Genomic DNA, 16,969 nt, shown 5'->3' with positions numbered 1-16,969 from the left:
CTTCCTGCATGTGGCTGATAAAGTAACAAGCATGTTTTAGATGGATGACTCCCTTCCTCCCTCCTTCTTCTATCTCTTATGTATCTCCCCTTCTCTTCCTTTCCTTCCTTCCTCCCTCTCCGGCTTCTGACTGGCTCTCATGGTGTGGGTCAGGCTGGCCCCAGCTTGCCTCCTCCGCAGCGCTGCAATGCCAGGAGTGCACACCACTCAGCTCCTTGGCTACAGGCTCACCACCACCACATGGACATTACTTACTGCAAGATGATGGCCCAGTGAACGATTTCCAGTGGAAGTTGGAAACTATCAAAAGTCAAAACCACACTGACACCCTTGAGCTTCCACACATGTCCTCTATTTTGGTTGTTCATTCTCACCGTTGGGGCTGTAACTTGCTATCCCCACAATAAAGTGTCACAATTCATATAGCACGCCCGGAACAGACCAAATAGGCCCAAACAGGCCCAAACACACAGCTTGGTTTGTGCTGAACGCCTAGTGCTGTGATGTTATCAGGTGGTCAGGGACCCCCGCTGTCAGTGTAATGCAAATTGGGAAACAGGTTTTATCACCTGCCTTAGGGTTCCCACTGCTGTGAAGAGACAACAAGACCACAGCAGCTCTTACAGAAGAAAACATTTGATTGGGGCTGGCTTACAGTTTCAGAGGTTTAGTCCATGATTGTCATGGTGGGAACGTGGCAGTGGGCAGCAGGCATGGTGTGGAGAAGGAGCTGTGAGCTCTACAGCTACAGAGGAAGCTGTACCACACTGGGCGTGGCTTCAGCGTAGGAGGCCTCAAAGCCCGCCCCCAAAGAGACAGACCTCCTCCAACCAGGCCCCACCTCCTGACAGTGCCGCTCCTTATGTGCCAAGCATTCAGACGCATGATTCAAACACCACATCATCTAAATCTTAATGCGTGGGCTTCTACTTGCTAGGGCAATTATCTTCCTGGATTTGAATACTTTTTCTATAGTTTATTTGTGGTGTGTGTGCCTGTGTGTGTGTCTGTGTTCATGCACTTTGCACTGTACATGCAAAGTGCGCGATGGCCGGAGGACAGCTTTTAGGGGTCAGTGCTATCCTTCTACCATGTAAGTTCCACAGATTAAACTAAGGTGTCAGGCTTCGAAGCAGGCGCCTTTACCTTTTGAGGCCAGCTTTCCACTGAGTAGCTGAATTTAACTCTCTGGGTCTTAGCTCATGGAGACGCTTGAGAAAAGTTGTATGTTGCTCTGTAGTGTCATGTGACCTCTGTCCACAGTTTTGGTAGCTTTGTAAACAGGAGGAATGTGAGATCTCCTTAAGGCTCCCATACTGATTTCTCGTTAGTTAGGATGTGCTGCTCTGGTCTGTCTGCTGCAATGAGTTTTCCTAAGCCCAGTTGCCTATAATCCCAGTGTTTAGTTAGTTTTCTTTTCCAAACCTCATGCCTGATCTAATATCACAAATTAACTTGGAGACTGATTTTCTAGCAACAGACTCAGAGGATAGAAGTTTAAAGTCCTCTGAATATCAAAGACTATTAGAACCAGGAATGCTCTGAAGAGGTATGGGTGAATGACTGGAATTCCTACCACATCTCTGATGTAAAAACTTCAAGGTGACATAGTCTAGCCCCGAGTGCAATGCTGTGACTATTAACCGTGGTCATTTTGAGCACTTAAACTTCTAGTGCCAATTTCTCTCTGTTCTAAACAGACAACAGAGTCATATCAGATTACATAGTTATGATTAAATAACACAAACCCTCATAGATAATGAGGCAGCATGTAGAGCCCCGCCAAGCATCTTGTGCATATTCCTTACATGATGCCTAATGGTGATATTAACTTGACAGTCTAGAGCCGCTTGGGAGGTGGGCCCTGGGCGTGCTTATGGAATGTTATCTTGAATGTATTAACTGAGATGGAAAACTCACAGCTGTGGGTGGTGTCATTCCCTGGCTGATACCCTGGACTACAGAAGTTGGGAAAAGGGAACTGAACAACATGATACATTAATCATTCTCTGCTTTCTAAGTGCAGACGCCCTGTGAACATCAAGCTTTGTGTCTGCTCTGTGCCCTTCCTTCCTGCTTCCTGGTCTTTCCTTAATGGTGGGCTACATCTCACAGAAACCTTAAGCCAAAATAAACTTTCTCCATCAGAAATAGAGTATTACATTTATTTATGTGGAGGTGGGATGGAGAGTGCCAGAGTGTGTGTGCAGGTCAGAGGGTAACTTGCAGGGGTGGGTTCTTACTTACCCTGTGTGTCCCAGGGGACATATTTTCATATTGTCACACATTATGGCAAGTGTTTTCTTTTTTAATCCACTAAACCATCTTTCCAGACCCCAAAGACAGCTCTGCTTTTTAAGAAAAGATTTGTTTTTATAAGTTTTAATCCTGTGGCTGTCTGTATATTAATGTGAATGTGAGTGCAGGTTCCCAAGGAGGCTATAGAGGTGCAGGCAGCTGTACACAGGGATGTCAGGAACCCAACATGGGGTCCTCTGCAAGAGTAGAAGGCAGTCTGAACTGCCAAGCCGTCTCTCTAAGGCAGTGTTAAAAAGAAGAATATTAATGGAAATTGAAAGATTTGCTTCCCATGTAAGTCGGTCTCAAATGAACCACAGGTCTAAATCATGCATACAAGTCAGACAGTGTTGCAGAACCACTTGGAGGCCCAGACTAACCCTTTCTCAGAAGTATTGTCTGTCTTCTCTGTTTGCTTGAAAGTTTTTCAAGAGCAGAGACAGCATTTTATGTCTCTTTGCTTCCTTCTAACATGCATCAGCTTCTTTCCCACAGGAAAGAGTAAGTGAAAGAATTCATGAAAATGGAAAATTCTGGATTTGAGAGGAACATTCAGTTAACCTTCTGACCTGGTTCTAGTAATCTTTGATATTCAGAAGATTTTTAACTTCTATCCTGAGTCTGAAAATCAGTCTCTAAGTTAATTTGTGATATTAGATCAGGCATGAGATTTTTGGAAAACAAAACTAATTAAACGCTGGGAGTGTAGGCAATTACTCTTAGTGAAATATTTTTGTTAAGATACTTTTTGTTAGCTAATCATCAAATATGGTTTGGGTGAACGTGGAGCTATTTATGTTAGACAGAGTGGCTTCATATTCTTCTCTTGTTTCATTTTGAACATTAATCTAAAATAGGAGAACATTAACATTCAAAATACATTGTGTCTTTGGTTCTTTAAATTTTTTTCTTTTTGGAGTCTAGTATAGCAGACAGGAAGTCATGTGTGCTTCCGTCCCAGAACTAGTCGCATTGTCAATGTGAAACATCCTCTATTTCCATATAAATCTCCTCCTTCTGCATGACTGAATACCATTCTTATCTGTAATGAAGTGACGAGAACGCAGCAATCAAGTTCTGAGATACTAGGTTAAAGTGACTGCACACACCTCAGAATCAAGAAAAACCCAGTGTGATCCCAGTGTGGAATCCTTTCTAAAGAAAGTTTCTATTGATAGCAGATTTCTGGCTGGGGTCTAGGACCCTAGCCAAATGCTTCTTAAGGCTTGTGGAGAACCTCAGAAGTTCTTGCCTCACTAGTGAGTTTTAATCAATTTCACTATTTCGTGGCTTCAAACCAACAGCTTGAATTTATAAAGTGATCCACAAAAGTCAGTGAACACTGTGGTTTTGCATTAACCACAACTTTGTCACGTCAAATGGGTTATACCAACTCATCCCAATCTGCATTCAGGTCCTCCAAGCCACAGGCAGTCTATGCGTGGAGTCAGTCAGGAGATTCTTAACTTGACTGGGGGTTTTGCAAACCTCTTATCACTAAGTTTGAAATAGACTGAAAAGAACCAGAAGTTTATTTTATAGCTAGTCATTTTAAATTTAAAACAATATACTCATTTACTAGTTAATCTTTGAATAAGTCAATTTAAATATTAATCTCTCCTTAAAAAGACCTCTATTTTTCTTTTTCGGATAGGGTCTCACTATGGAGTTTAGGCTAGCCTCCATCATAGTATCTTTCTACCACCACACCCCAAGTACTGAGATTACAGCCAGGCACCACCTGGATGAATATTAATCCTAGTATTGAGACAGGAGTGAGTTCTCCATGAGCCTGAGAACACAAGATAAATCATTAGCTAGTCACATAGTTCTCAAATCAAAAGGGTCTTGACTGGGTGAAAAGCTTACAAATTGAGGGAGAGAGCTGACAAGGAACACTCATGACCACTTTGCTGACTTGATGAGCAATGGCTAGTCAACTCTCTGGCCAGGCTGAATAGCCAGGCAAAGGGTATGGAGACCACTCACTGGTTTGGCATGCAGGGCACTCACAGAGGGACCTAGCTCAATAAAGATTATCTTGCTGTCTGTCCCGCAAAAGGCCACTAGGCTTTCTCTGTCTCTTCATTTGAGTGTTCCTCTTTTTTGCTTAATGTATCTACTTCATTTGCTATGCTTACTCTTTGTCTGTGTCTGCTTATCTGTTCTTCTTTGGCATGGGCATGAACCCCGAATCCTATGCTTTGGGCAGCCTTGGTGGTCATGATGGCCTGTCACCTTTGCTTCCTGGCGTAAGCCCTCCATGAGTTGAGAAAGGCACACTGAAGAACCCATGTTACTACTGGTTTGTAGTAATTTTATTCTGTTATTTTTTTCCTCATAATGCATTTTCAAACTTCCAATGGTGAGTCTTAAGGTATTGCCTCAACTTCTGGTATGGCTAACATTATAAGGGGTATCACAAAGCTAAGTGCAGTAAAACAGCTACTGGATCCAGACACCACCAGCTGGGGACGATAACAACAGAAGCACGGGATTACCAGGCCTTGTTTAACTCAAGACAAATGCAATGCTGATAATTTGCTGAAATGCAAGGTTACAGATTTGGGTAAGAAGTTCAGATTCAAGTCCTTTTCTTTAATCTGCCCGTCCCTGCACTCCTTGTTAAAGAAGATAAGACTAATATTTTCAAATGATTTCTAATCTATGACTCATACATTCTACCACAGAAAGCTATGAAAATTCAATTTAATAAGATAGAAAAACATTCTGTAATGTATAAAAAATTCTAATTATTATCCTATATTCTACGAGAAAGACTGGGCCATAGTCAAGGCCATCAGATCCTGTGGGCTGGACCCTGGCTCTGCCACTTATGAAGTTGTTACAAGGAGGAATGGTTCAGGACATGAAAATGTTTGAAACAGCACAGGCCTTAGCTTGCCCAGTGTGCATGGCGTGAGTAAGGGCATCTCTTTGGACCGGCACTGCCTGTGAATGGGTAATATTTAGAAGTAAAGTTTGCAGGGACTTTCTGTGAAGGCTTTACAGATGTTATTCCTTCAGTAATACAGAATAGCAAATTTGACAGAGCACTTACATTGTGTTGAATTTTGTAGGTAATACAGGGATATGTGAACGTCATCATTAAATCCCAAGCATCTTATAAAAGAGACACCCGAGGGCTTAACTATGAGTTAGGGAGTCAGTTTTGTAGCCAGTGTCTTGAAGCACTGAGAAAGGCCTACATTCATCAGACACTTTATTTTAGAATCCTTCTGTTCAATTTTTTTTGTTAATCTTTTTACACAAGCTTATTCTGCTTCAGACAGTTGTTATACACCCGCTGCTACTAATACATATAAGTAGACTTTCACAAGATAAATAAAGTCATTACAATAATGGAAAATTTGTAGATAAATAGCCTCAAAAACTTACATTGTCACAAAACCAAGGCTGCCATTTCTGAGAGAGGCAAAGACAACTGAATAAATCTGAGTACCAAATGGAGCAATAACGCGGTCTTCACATCTTGCAGTCACGTTTAGGGTAGATACAGTACCCTAAGCTGGACATGTAGCGCTGCCCACACTTTCCAAATGTTACCCACTTTCACAGACTGACATGCGGCTTAGTGGTGGAAGGCGCTGTGGGCAACGAGTGCAGAGTTGATCCCTGGCACTGGGAAACGACTGTTTTCGGTGGAGCCCGAACCTCCGAGACCCTGGGGGACGCACTGCACTCTGTTTCTTGGTTTCACTTGTTGCCCGGGTGAGCGGCGCCCGCTTACTGTCACCATTGGACCGCGCGGGCGTTCACGGTGGTCAGCAGCTGCTTGTTTCAGTTCAGTGAAGCCGGGACCGCCAAGGACACGTGGACATTGCCCCCTCAACAGCAGTGGGATGAGGCTAGCTCAACGGCGGAGCTCTTGCCGCCGAGCACAAGGCCCGAGTTTAACCTTCAGCCTCCTTTCCACAAAAATACAACAGAACAAAAGCCAGACAGAATGCATTGCGTTGTCAGGGTCAGGGTCTCATACTTTTAGTGAGAGTAAGGTCACCCGTGGCTACGTTAGTGGCCTACAGGAGACCCTGTCTCAAGCACACAACACCACAAAGAAAAAAAAAACAAAAAACCCAGAAACCCAGCCGGGAGAGGGCTCAGTGGTAAGGCTGTGTAGCAACAGCGTCAGGACCGAGTTCCATCCCCGGCACCACGTATAAAAGCAAGCACGCAGAGAGCATGCCGCGGAGCCGGAGAAAGGAGGGTCCTGGGGTGGCCAGGTTCAGGGACCTCAAAGAAAAGAAAAGGGCAGAGAGCAATTGAGAAACATTTTATGTAAACCTGTACCCGTGTGAGCACACAAAACTCCATACAGGCCGAAAACATATAAACACTAACACCCCGCAACAACAAAAAGAAAGCCTGCAGTACCTCAGTTCCCACAGATACACAGGCCGTTAGGACGAGAAAGAGCGTCCACTCTCCAGGAAAATGTCCCCTGATAATGATAAATGCGTGCGCGACTATGTACGTATGCATGCATGTATGTAAACATGTATATGTGCAGTCTATGCATGAATGCATGTATGTGTATGTTTGAGCAGAGGGAAGATTGTTTTCTCACGGTTAACACTGACAATAGCTTTGGGCAGTGTGTCTTCCTGAAATCACTCACGTGATCAGGTGACCTCCATCAAGTTGTGCAAGCGGATGCCAGGGCACTGTTGTCATCTGCGCGTCCCTCCGCGAGTCTGCTAGGACTCAAGGAAACATCCCCAGTGACCGTAGGTTCAGGGAAAAACGGGTCCTTTCTCCGCATAGCCCATGGCTGTTGGAGCCCACCGAGGGCGCTAGGAGACGTGGTCTCTCGTGGGAGCGCATGCCCAGGAACTGGGGGACGCAATTTGGTAGACTGCCGGCTGTCCTCATCAAAACACTTTTGTGGATTTGCAGAATTATTTTCAAGATAAACAACTTCTTATTTCCAATAAGCTTCCCTTTCAGCTGATTCTTAGCAATTTCCACTTGCTTTCATAGTCCACGAGGCTGCTGCTTTATCATGCTACATGGAAAGCAAAACTCGTACTTGTGGGCAAAGTACTCACTGACGGGGGCCGTTTTCTCACACAAAGCCGGCAGCCTAGCAGCCTTTGAATGAGGACTACGCTTTCCTCCGGGGCCAAAGACGAATGCTTACTATTTGAGGGAATATCAAAGAGATCATAATAAATGGGAAAGCACTTTGGAGAGTGAAAAGCTTTCTGTAAATGCGAGATTGTTATTATTACAGTATTATTATCACGGAACTGCCAGCAGTCAGTTCTTACAGGGCGCTGTGTATCGGTTGGCTCGGGAGAAAGGCACTTTGCTCTCATCTTTGCAGCTCATTTTTCTACTTCGTCCTGCAGAGTTCAAAGTGTGATCTGCTAAACAAACATGACGGTAACTATAACAGATTTTTGGCACAAAAGTGAGTAATATAGTAAAATCTTATGTTTTCAGTATCATAGCTCGTTGAACAATTTTAGCTTCTATTCTATAATTCATAAAAATTTTCTATGATATTAATAGATCAATTTCTCACAAATCACTTCTTAAAAATATTTCGATTTTGAGACAGGTTCTCACTACATAGCTCTGTCTGGCCTTGAACTCACAACCCCTCTACTTTCATCGGCCAAATGCTCGGATTACTGGCGCTTTCTACACTGGCTGACTAATGGCGTTTAGTTCTTACCACGTGTTTTTATCATCGCCAGTTACCTTTGTTTGCTGTGACTGGAGAAGTGACCTCCCCGCTCCCGGCTCTTCCCTTGAAGGGGCTCAGGACACAGCAGCGCGCTCGTGCCGTGTGCGTCCAGTCTAGAAGGTGTGCCGCCGCCATGACCTCTGCCGCCACCTTTCCCCCAAGTCTGCTCTCTAGTTATTGAACCAGCGCGATTGTTGCCAAACAGGACATCTTCATTATAACTGCCTAGGATTTTTGTTTGTGCAACATTTGCGTGGACTTTTCTTCCGATCCCCAGGAAAATTGAATGAATGGAGAAGAAGCTTTACAGTAATAATTATACCACAGGAATGCCTGAGAAAATAAGACAGTCTTAGGAGACTGGGCTATTTAACTTCTTGAATGAGGTAATCTCGCGTATGAGAAACCACGAAGCATGAAGAAACACTGATCCTCGAAGCCTTCCAGATTCCAGCCTTACACGTCGCCATGCCGAGCGGATGCACAGTAGACGCTGGCTTCCCTGTCGCCGGCCGGCGTTCTCAGCGTTCCCTAGCCTGCAGGTTTCCCGCGCTAATTTAGCACACCGCTCCCACTGTTTTGGTTTTTGGTTTTTGTTTTGTTTGTTTTTTTTTTCCTTCAGACATTTGTCCTCTAAAAATGTCCCTTATTTGCAAAGGAAGCCCATCGAGAGGATTATGGTAATCTCTGTTCCTGATTAAAATTTTTCTGCTCAGTCGCTTTTTGCTTTTCCTTCCACGGGTTTAATCCACATCCTCTGGTTCTGCGGGCCGTATCGCTTCCTCGAACCCCGGGAGAACACGCCGGCCTGCTGCTTTGCTTCAGTAGCAGTTTTTGCAGTACATTCAGTTTTCTCGCCTTCGGTTTTCTTCCCTGAGCAAAGAAGAATTTTCTTTTCAGTTCTTTCTTACTTGAGTTGGTCTTTTTCTGAGGGGTGATTTTGTGGGCTTTTGAAATCATGGAATTGATCGGTAATCATAAGGCCGAGGTCCTTGTGTCCTCACAATTCAAACACGAGGACATTGCGCTGTCGCAAGCGCTGGCCGAGGAGGTAAGATTGCTGATTGGTTCCGCAGCCCTGCGCAGCACCCCGCCTGCACCTCTCCGGGCCTCCCCGGGCCGCCGGGAGAGGCACCCCTCCAGACACTAGGAACCCGGCGGGCGAGCCACGGGGAATGGGAAAAAACTTAAGAGGATTAAAACAAGAAAGGAAGCATTCGGAGTCCTGGGAGGTGATGCCAGTCAGGGGCCCTGAATAGCTAAGAAAAAGCGTCCTTGGCCCACGCTGGCCGCGGGCAGGGATGCCCTCTCCCGGGGCGGCCCCCGGAGGGAGGGGCTCACACCACCCCTCTCCTGTCTTGACAAAGGTGGTTTTGGCTAGGAAAGAGCCACTGGGAAGGCAGGAATTTGTCTCACAAGCCTGGTCACTGTACAGCTTCCCGAAAAGACTAGGGAGGGCCAGGCTCCTGGATCGTTCCTGTGAATATTTTAGTCCTGAAGGGTTCGGTCTGTTCCGATCATACTCGATTTGTTTGCTTTTGGTTTTGCAACAGCCCGTGGATCACCGCCATCCTCCTGCCTCAGCCTGCAGAGTACTGGTTAGTGGTGTATTCCATGAAACCTGGCTCAGTCACACTGGACTTACAGTTTTGTGCTTTGCTTCCCCACCCGTGAATCCTTCACCACTGATTTAAATCTCATGTTTATTGTTTGTGACGCTGAGGCTGAAACCCGGAGCTCACCTGTGATAGGTAAGCACTCTAACAGGCCAAATACCAGGCGCTGCAGAGAGACTGACCTTTAATAAACCTTGGCCTGAACGCGCACCCGTCAGATAACAGACCAGTAAAAACATATTTCAAAATTTAAATAGACCTCAGTGTCCATTATGGAGGTAAGAAGTTTTTTCTTTTTTAAACATTGGGAGAATTTTTGCTGAGCTTCACAGCACAGGTCTGGGGTCTGAAATATCAGCTACTTGGGAGACTGAGGCAGGAAAACTGCAAGTTTATGACAGCTGGGGCAACTTAGTGGTAATTTGTCTAAAAATGCAAGGTTAAAATAAAAATGTAGATAATTGCTCAGTGGTGGAATGCTTGCCTAGCATGCACAAGACCCCAGTTTCAACCCCTAAATCCACCTAGACCAGAAAAGAAATTTGCCTATAATTTGCTTAACAATGGTCTCAAATACTTTAATGGAGACTGATATACAAAAAATGCAGAGTATTTTAATGTACTACAAAACCATTTTTGAAGAGGTGAGGCAGAAGTGAAGAGGTAATTACTAAATACAGTCCTTCAATAATAGGAGAGCTTTAGGGTAGTGACAGAGCAATTTCCTAGTAGCCCACAGCTGAAGAGATTCCCAGAGGGAACAAATAGGACCTGCCACTCCAACGCAGTCCCCTTTGCCTACAGGACATAAGCCCCACTGCCAATGGGAGAGCGAGCGTGCATTTGAGAAAGTGCCTGTGCTTGGGAAACTCCTGAGGCTATATTAAGCAGCAAGACTTTTTTTTTTCTTTGTGTACTCTGCTGCTGGAGAATTGAAGGAGGTACACAGGTGTGCTGTCTTTCACTGCAGCACCGAAAATGGGTGCCATCAACCTGGCAACTCTGTCAGCAAACCGACCTAATGCAGCAGACAAGCCTCACAGCTGTTAATCAAGGAGAAGGGCGTCAGGAGTGGCCTTTCGGTTTTTTTAATTACACTGTGTTCTTTAGTGAGTCTATGTGTACACCCGCAATTTTCACGTGGATGTCTGAGGACAACGTGCAGGAGCGGGTTCTGTCCTACCGTGAGGGTTCTGAGGATTAAACTCAGGACATCAGGCCTGGACACGAGTGCCTTTTATCTGCAGAGCTGTCCCACCAGCCCAACTGACAAGCCTCAAGGTAAAAAGGAAATTGTTTGGAAGGATTGTTGCTGCCCTAGGCAAATCCATTACCCCTAAACCCCAGCTGAAGGTACCATTTCTTCAGAGTTGCACTCAGAGTGATTCTTCCTGCGTCCTGACTGGTGGTGATGGTTAAAATGTAGACGAACCTTGAGGCAGACACTGCTCCTGAGGTGACCAAAACAAACAAGCTCTGAGGCCACAGAGACAGTTTGTACCAAGCCTGAGTACCTGAGGTTGATGTCCGGAACCGACCTCATGGAAGGACAGAGCAGATTCCCACAAGTCCTTTGACTTGTTCTGGACTGACTCCAGCACTGATGGGAAGGCCTGCCATGGGCAAGCACCTGCTCCACAGACAGAAAACGCATAAACAAATATAAATTAAAAACATAAAGAGTGAAGGGCCAGCTCATTTGGGGGATGCAGAAGACCAGGACTCCACAGGGCTGGCAAGCCTCATTGATCAGTGATGCAGGAAACTGCCTTGGATTATTGTAACGTTCTGCTTACTCCAGCCTATGATGCTGTTTGCATTTCCATCAGTTCTCCTGTGCCTGTGTGTCACTGTACCATCCATCTATCAGTAAGGCTCAGCTGCAATGCCACTTTCCCAAAGAGCTATTTTAGAACTAAGGTAGCCATCTTTCCATCTCTTACCCCCCCCTCCCAGCAAACCAGTATCTTTCGTTCTGTGAATAACATTTACCATAATTTAGAAAGTGTATCATCTTTTATTCTCTTCCTTTTTCCTCAGTGGCATTCTCACTAGCAGAATGTAACTCTGTACTAACAGTGGAACACAGCATACCTAGAACAGTGCTGGACTCTACTTAACACCTAACCCCAGCACCCCGAACAGGGCTAGACCCTACGGAACACTGTGACTCCAGAAACCAATGCAGGGCTTGATGCTTAGTAGAAGTCTAGTACATATTTGGTCAATGAATGAACAAAAAGATTAGCACACAGGCAGAAGCTCTCTTTGAGTCCACATTCAATCCTTACTTTTCTCAGACTGCCACATGTTCAGGCCACCCATTTTCTAGACCATTTTAAACTAAATCAGATATTGATGACCTCAGATTCACCTTCTAAATGGAGGTCGCCAGCTCTGCTCTGTGATCTCTTGGCCCTGAGGCTGATTAGGGAAGAGAATCTTAGAGACCATGTTGAGTTCTGAACCCTGGAATCTCATGCGTCTGTGAGTGACTCTGAACCTGCAGTGGCCTGAGGTTTCAGCTTTCTCTCCTCTGCCACGCCAGTGTGTAGGACTTTGCTTGTTATGTGTTCTAGCACCTCCCGCCTCTCCAGCTTGGAGAGGAATGCGTACCCTGGCAAGGACTGTCCACATGACCAGAATGCCTCAGTGACAACCCATCTGCCATCCACTGGCTCTCTCTCCTTCACAGCTTTCCTGCTGCCAACCCAAGTTAAGTACTGCTTGACAGTCAAGAAAGTTCCGCAGTTTGGAAAACGCAGTGCACTGCACTTCCCTGAGGAGAAGGGCGTACTTCTGGAGGAGGGAAGCAGCAGATGGTGGGGAGCTTTCGATGGCTGGAAGCTCTTCTGGTATTAATGCCAGCATTTCTTGAGCTATACAGATCTATTTTCTTGAAAATAAATATTGATCGACTGATTATTGTTCAAGACACAGTCGTGTTGTGTAGCCCAAGTTAGCTTTGAACTCATAATCCTCCTGCTTCAGCCTCACAAGTTTGGTCAGGAATGTGAAACCAGAAATTTCAGTATCCAGAAGTTCCAGGGTTATAAACAGATGCAACCATGCTAAGCCTATGCAGTTTAGCTTCATATTTTTAAGTTTTAGTGTGTGGGGGGGAGGTGTGCATGTGTCACTCATACATGTGAAGCTGTTGGAATGTATTGCTATCTTACTCATTTAATGAATATTATATTTGAATAAGATTCTTTTTAATCAAGGCTGCAGGTATAGTCCAGTGCTAAAACACTTGTCTAGTATGTGTGAGGCTATGGGTTTGAATCCAGTACCTCAAAAGCAAAGCAAAATCACTTCAAATGCACTAAAAATATGCTGTGTGACATTATGTTAATCTGTAAGTTTCTTTCACTTTCTGTGTTTTTCTGAATTCAGAGTTCTGAATTCAGAGTTCTGAACATGCTAAGCAAGTGGTCTACTGGTGAGCCACATGGCCGGTTTTAAATCTCCCCATTTCTGCATTTTGACAAGCACCTAAATATGATAGTACATATGTAAAAAGAAAATCAAGAGAATACATTTATAATTACTTGTAGTTCATGCTTGTTTTTCTCTTGTCGATACTGTGTTATAAAACATTTCAAGCCTGCAGCTGAGAGCACAAAAGTCATATTGAAGCTTTCCTTGCGTGAGCAAAAATGATTTTTTTTTTTCTGATTGTAGCTAGGAGCACATGGTTTTCACATTTTGATGGGTAAGAGGGTCAGAGCTGCCTTAGCTTCACCCTCAGGCACATCATTGGCACTAGATATGCTGAGAGTCTGCCCAAAGCAGTGTGAGTGCAGAGATGGTACTCTGCGAGCGTTTTGGTTAGCAGGAGTGCACACTTGCTTTGAAATGTAGCCTAGGTTAGCATTGAACTTACTGTATGTTACTTAAAGTTAAAGAAACCCTCTCCTGAGTTTTCTGCTTCCGCTTCTGAGAACTGAGATTACATACATATCCTACCATACCTGTGTAGATTATTATTATTATTATTATTATCATTATTATTATTATTAGTCACGATGTAGTCACTTTGTATCCCAGTTATAGCCGCTCCCTCATCTTCTGCTGGTCCCACCCCCACCCCCTTCTCCTCCCCTATCCCTCTCCCCTAGTCCACTGATAGGGGAGGTCCTCCTCCCCTTCTATTTCACCCTAGCCTATCAGGTCCCATAAGGACTGTCTGGATCCTCTCCCTCTGTGGACTGGCTAGGTTGCCCCAGCAAGGGGAAGTGATCAAGGAGCAGGCAACCAAGTTTATGTCAGGGACTATCTGTTCTATCCTGAAGCCAGACACTGACTGTGGAAAACCTGACAGATTGACTGTTTATCTTGATTCTGTCTGTGGGAATCATTACGAGGAGGAGCTAAAGCTCACACAGCAGTGTCCTGTCACTTCAGGCTGCAAGAAGGGACTCCATTTGGCTTCCTCGTGCCCGAGCTCTGGGCGAGCAGTGTTGGCTATAGCTGCGCTGCCCCAGCCCCGTGCTAAGTGCATCATGAGGACTGCACGTTTGTGGGGAGGCTGCAGTGACTGGTGAAATCCTGCTGACTGGTGCCGGGGCAATTTACGCCTTTTATTCCACTTCAGGGCTGGAGAATTTCACCGTAAGAAAGTCCTCTAAGGAGGAGTAGTACAGGGAAGCACACTCCAAGGAAAGCACTTTAGGTGCTCTGGACTCTCAAAGCTTTATCCTCTTTATTATTATTTTATTTCCATTATTTTTATTTAGTTTATCAGGAATTCTCCATTGGTGTTAAATACTCTATACAATGGGAAATCAGAAATGCTAAACTAATAGGTGAACTTTGTTATCTTTCTTGTAGGATGTATGATGTAATGAAAAGAAAGCCCCGGACAAAGCTTCCCTTCTCGGCTTTCATGCTTACGTGATTTGGTATAATGTATTTAAGTGGGTGCTGAAGCTCACCCTATGCACAGTTTACTATGTGGTGCCCACATCGTCAGTCCTAGGTTGACTGGGTGACAATTCATTGTTATTTATAGGTTTATATCCACTCCTGGCCTTTTGGTTCTTAAAAGGGGCCAGATAATCCCAGGAACATTTTTATTACTCTGGTTTATGGTGAACGTAATGGGTAAAGTTACAAACTGGAGAGGTTTCTCCAAGTGACGGTGGAGAAGCACTAATGGTGGAATCAGAGTCTGAGGTGAAAAAGAAAGGTTCAGGTGACGGAAAATTAAGGAAAAACACAAGGATTTCAGAGCAAGAGAGAAGTGTGGGCAGAGATGGAAATGACTGAAAAAATTTCTGAGCTTTCCCTGCACAGCCTCAAGTAAATCTGCTACCCAATGCTTTCTGAGTGTTTCTATATCTTTTTGTTTAATGTGTCTTTTTGAGGCTGGCTTTAAAGCCTCATTGGGAATGGAAAAGACAGCTACACCTTATAGAGTCTGGGCTAAATTAAGAGAAGTACTCAGAGAAAGAATGAGGTTTGCTGAGGGCACAAAGAATGTTTTGATCATGGCTGTCATTTAGAATTTTCATAACATAACATTTAACATAACATTTAAAAGTGTGTGTGTGTGTGTGTGTGTGTGTGTGTGTTATGTGTGTGTATACTAAACATGTAGGTGTGCATGGGCAGAAGCCAGAGGGGAAGGCAGGATTCCTGCTCCAGACTTCCTGCCTCTCTGCCTTATCCTATTGAGACAAAATCTCTCACTAACCCCAAGCTCCTATTGTACAGCCCAGTGATAATTGTCTTTCTGCTAGCCCCTAGTAGCCACAAGTCTTCAGTGGTACAAGTGATTATGTGTAGAAAGGTTAGAATAATAGGGTTTCGGGTTTTCAGCTTTTGTCCTTTCTTCTTGCTCTTCTTTCTTTCTGCCTCACTTCACAGCTGCTTGTCCCATCTTGCTGGCTTTTCTCTCCACACCTAGAACAGTCAGCCAAGAATCTGGGTTGGGTATCCTGGGCCTCAGCTGGTGGTAACATCCTGGCTCTTGCTTCACTGCCAGTCAGACTCAAGTGTAAGTAGAAAAGAAGTAAGTAAACAATGAAAGTTAGCCCATGAAAATTACACTGGTTGCCTGTCAGGCTCCCCGTCACTGCATCTATGCTTGGGGAGTATTCATGTAACATCAGACATCATGGTTGCTTGCTTGCTTTGGTGAAGACTTAGATTTCCTTCATGCAATGAATAACTGTTGGGTATTTGAAGCCACAGCTTTGTTATGTTGTGTTCCGACCTGTGCTGCTACAGCTTTGCAATAGAGAGGGGAGATGGAGAGCGACTGACAGCCCACAGTCCTTTTTCCGACTCTTGGACAGCCTTGTTTGGTACCCACACTCTTTTGCTGCAGGCCTGTCTTGGTCATGTTCACCTTCTGGCGGCTTTCCCAAGCTCTAGCCTGGGCAGTCTTTGCTGGGTAAGGCTGATGGCCCAAAGCTCACAAGTGGGTCCATTTTCCTTGTCCTGTCACACTTAGGCTCCTTTTGACCACATGTAAACAGCTGTAAGTCACTGTGGAGCAGAGCTCCTCAGACTCTCTGTACAGACCCGGATGCTTCCATTTTTGCAGGTGACGTAGACTCTGCCACAGCGTCCAGCGTTGTCACTGAGGGCTGGAGCGAACATGTCCAAGTAAAGTTTACTCACTTGGCCTCTGAGATTTGAATTTATATTGTTTTACATTCACAGCGTGTTTTTATCTTTTCATTTCCCTCATCCTATTTCATGCTGTTTTCTTTTTTTTTCTTCATGGGTGATAGGGGCTTGCTATGTAGCCAGGGGTTGCCTCAAACCCAGGCTGGCCCCAAACCTGTGACCTTCTTCCCCACTCCAGCCCCAAGAGCTAGAGTTATAGGCGCACACCAGCGCCCAGCGTACCCAATCATTTTCAGAACTTTGTTAGATTGCAGCTTGTACAAAACAGCACAGTAGACTGGACCTGACTGGTGGGCTGTCGTTCGTTGGTCATGATCTAAAGCGGTCTTCGGCCTGCCGTTTACATCTCCCGTTTAAGACTAGATGGCTGAGCAGGATGGCTCAGTGGGGAAAGGTGCTTGCTGCCACACCTAGCCATCCGAGTTCAGTCCCTGGGACTACTCTGTGAAAAGAGAATCCCCTCCTGCAAGTGCTCCTGATCTCCTCACATGCACCACATGAACACGGGCACCTGCCCATAGGGATTTCAAAATCCAAGCAGGCCTACAGTTGTAACTTGCACACCAACGTGAGGGAATTCCCTTGAGGGTGCTGAGACAGGTTTCTGAGAGTCTTTCCTGTCACTCTTCACTGCTCTCTGGGCTCTGTACTCTATAGCCCTCAAATCAATTTTGTGAACAGCATTTTCTTTTAAGAAAATTGG

At 45.0% G+C, this 16,969-nt stretch overlaps 2 long non-coding RNA genes across 2 annotated transcripts; one reads left to right on the top strand and one right to left on the bottom strand.

Annotated features, from left to right (window-relative positions):
• Positions 1-5,504: 5,504 nt before the first annotated feature.
• LOC132655320 (uncharacterized) lies at positions 5,505-9,525 on the bottom strand. The gene is made up of 2 exons (XR_009593176.1): positions 8,026-9,525; positions 5,505-7,685 (listed from the first exon to the last, which is right to left on the bottom strand). It is a non-coding gene; the product is annotated as an uncharacterized LOC132655320 (long non-coding RNA).
• Positions 7,640-8,729, top strand: LOC132655321 (uncharacterized). The gene is made up of 2 exons (XR_009593177.1): positions 7,640-7,732; positions 7,883-8,729. It is a non-coding gene; the product is annotated as an uncharacterized LOC132655321 (long non-coding RNA).
• Positions 9,526-16,969: the final 7,444 nt, after the last annotated feature.

The sequence above is a fragment of the Meriones unguiculatus genome, chromosome 7 (genome assembly GCF_030254825.1).
Source record: "Meriones unguiculatus strain TT.TT164.6M chromosome 7, Bangor_MerUng_6.1, whole genome shotgun sequence".
Classification (NCBI taxonomy): domain Eukaryota; kingdom Metazoa; phylum Chordata; class Mammalia; order Rodentia; family Muridae; genus Meriones; species Meriones unguiculatus.
Note: the sequence above shows the minus strand (reverse complement) of the source record. Positions and strands in the feature narration are given on the sequence as shown.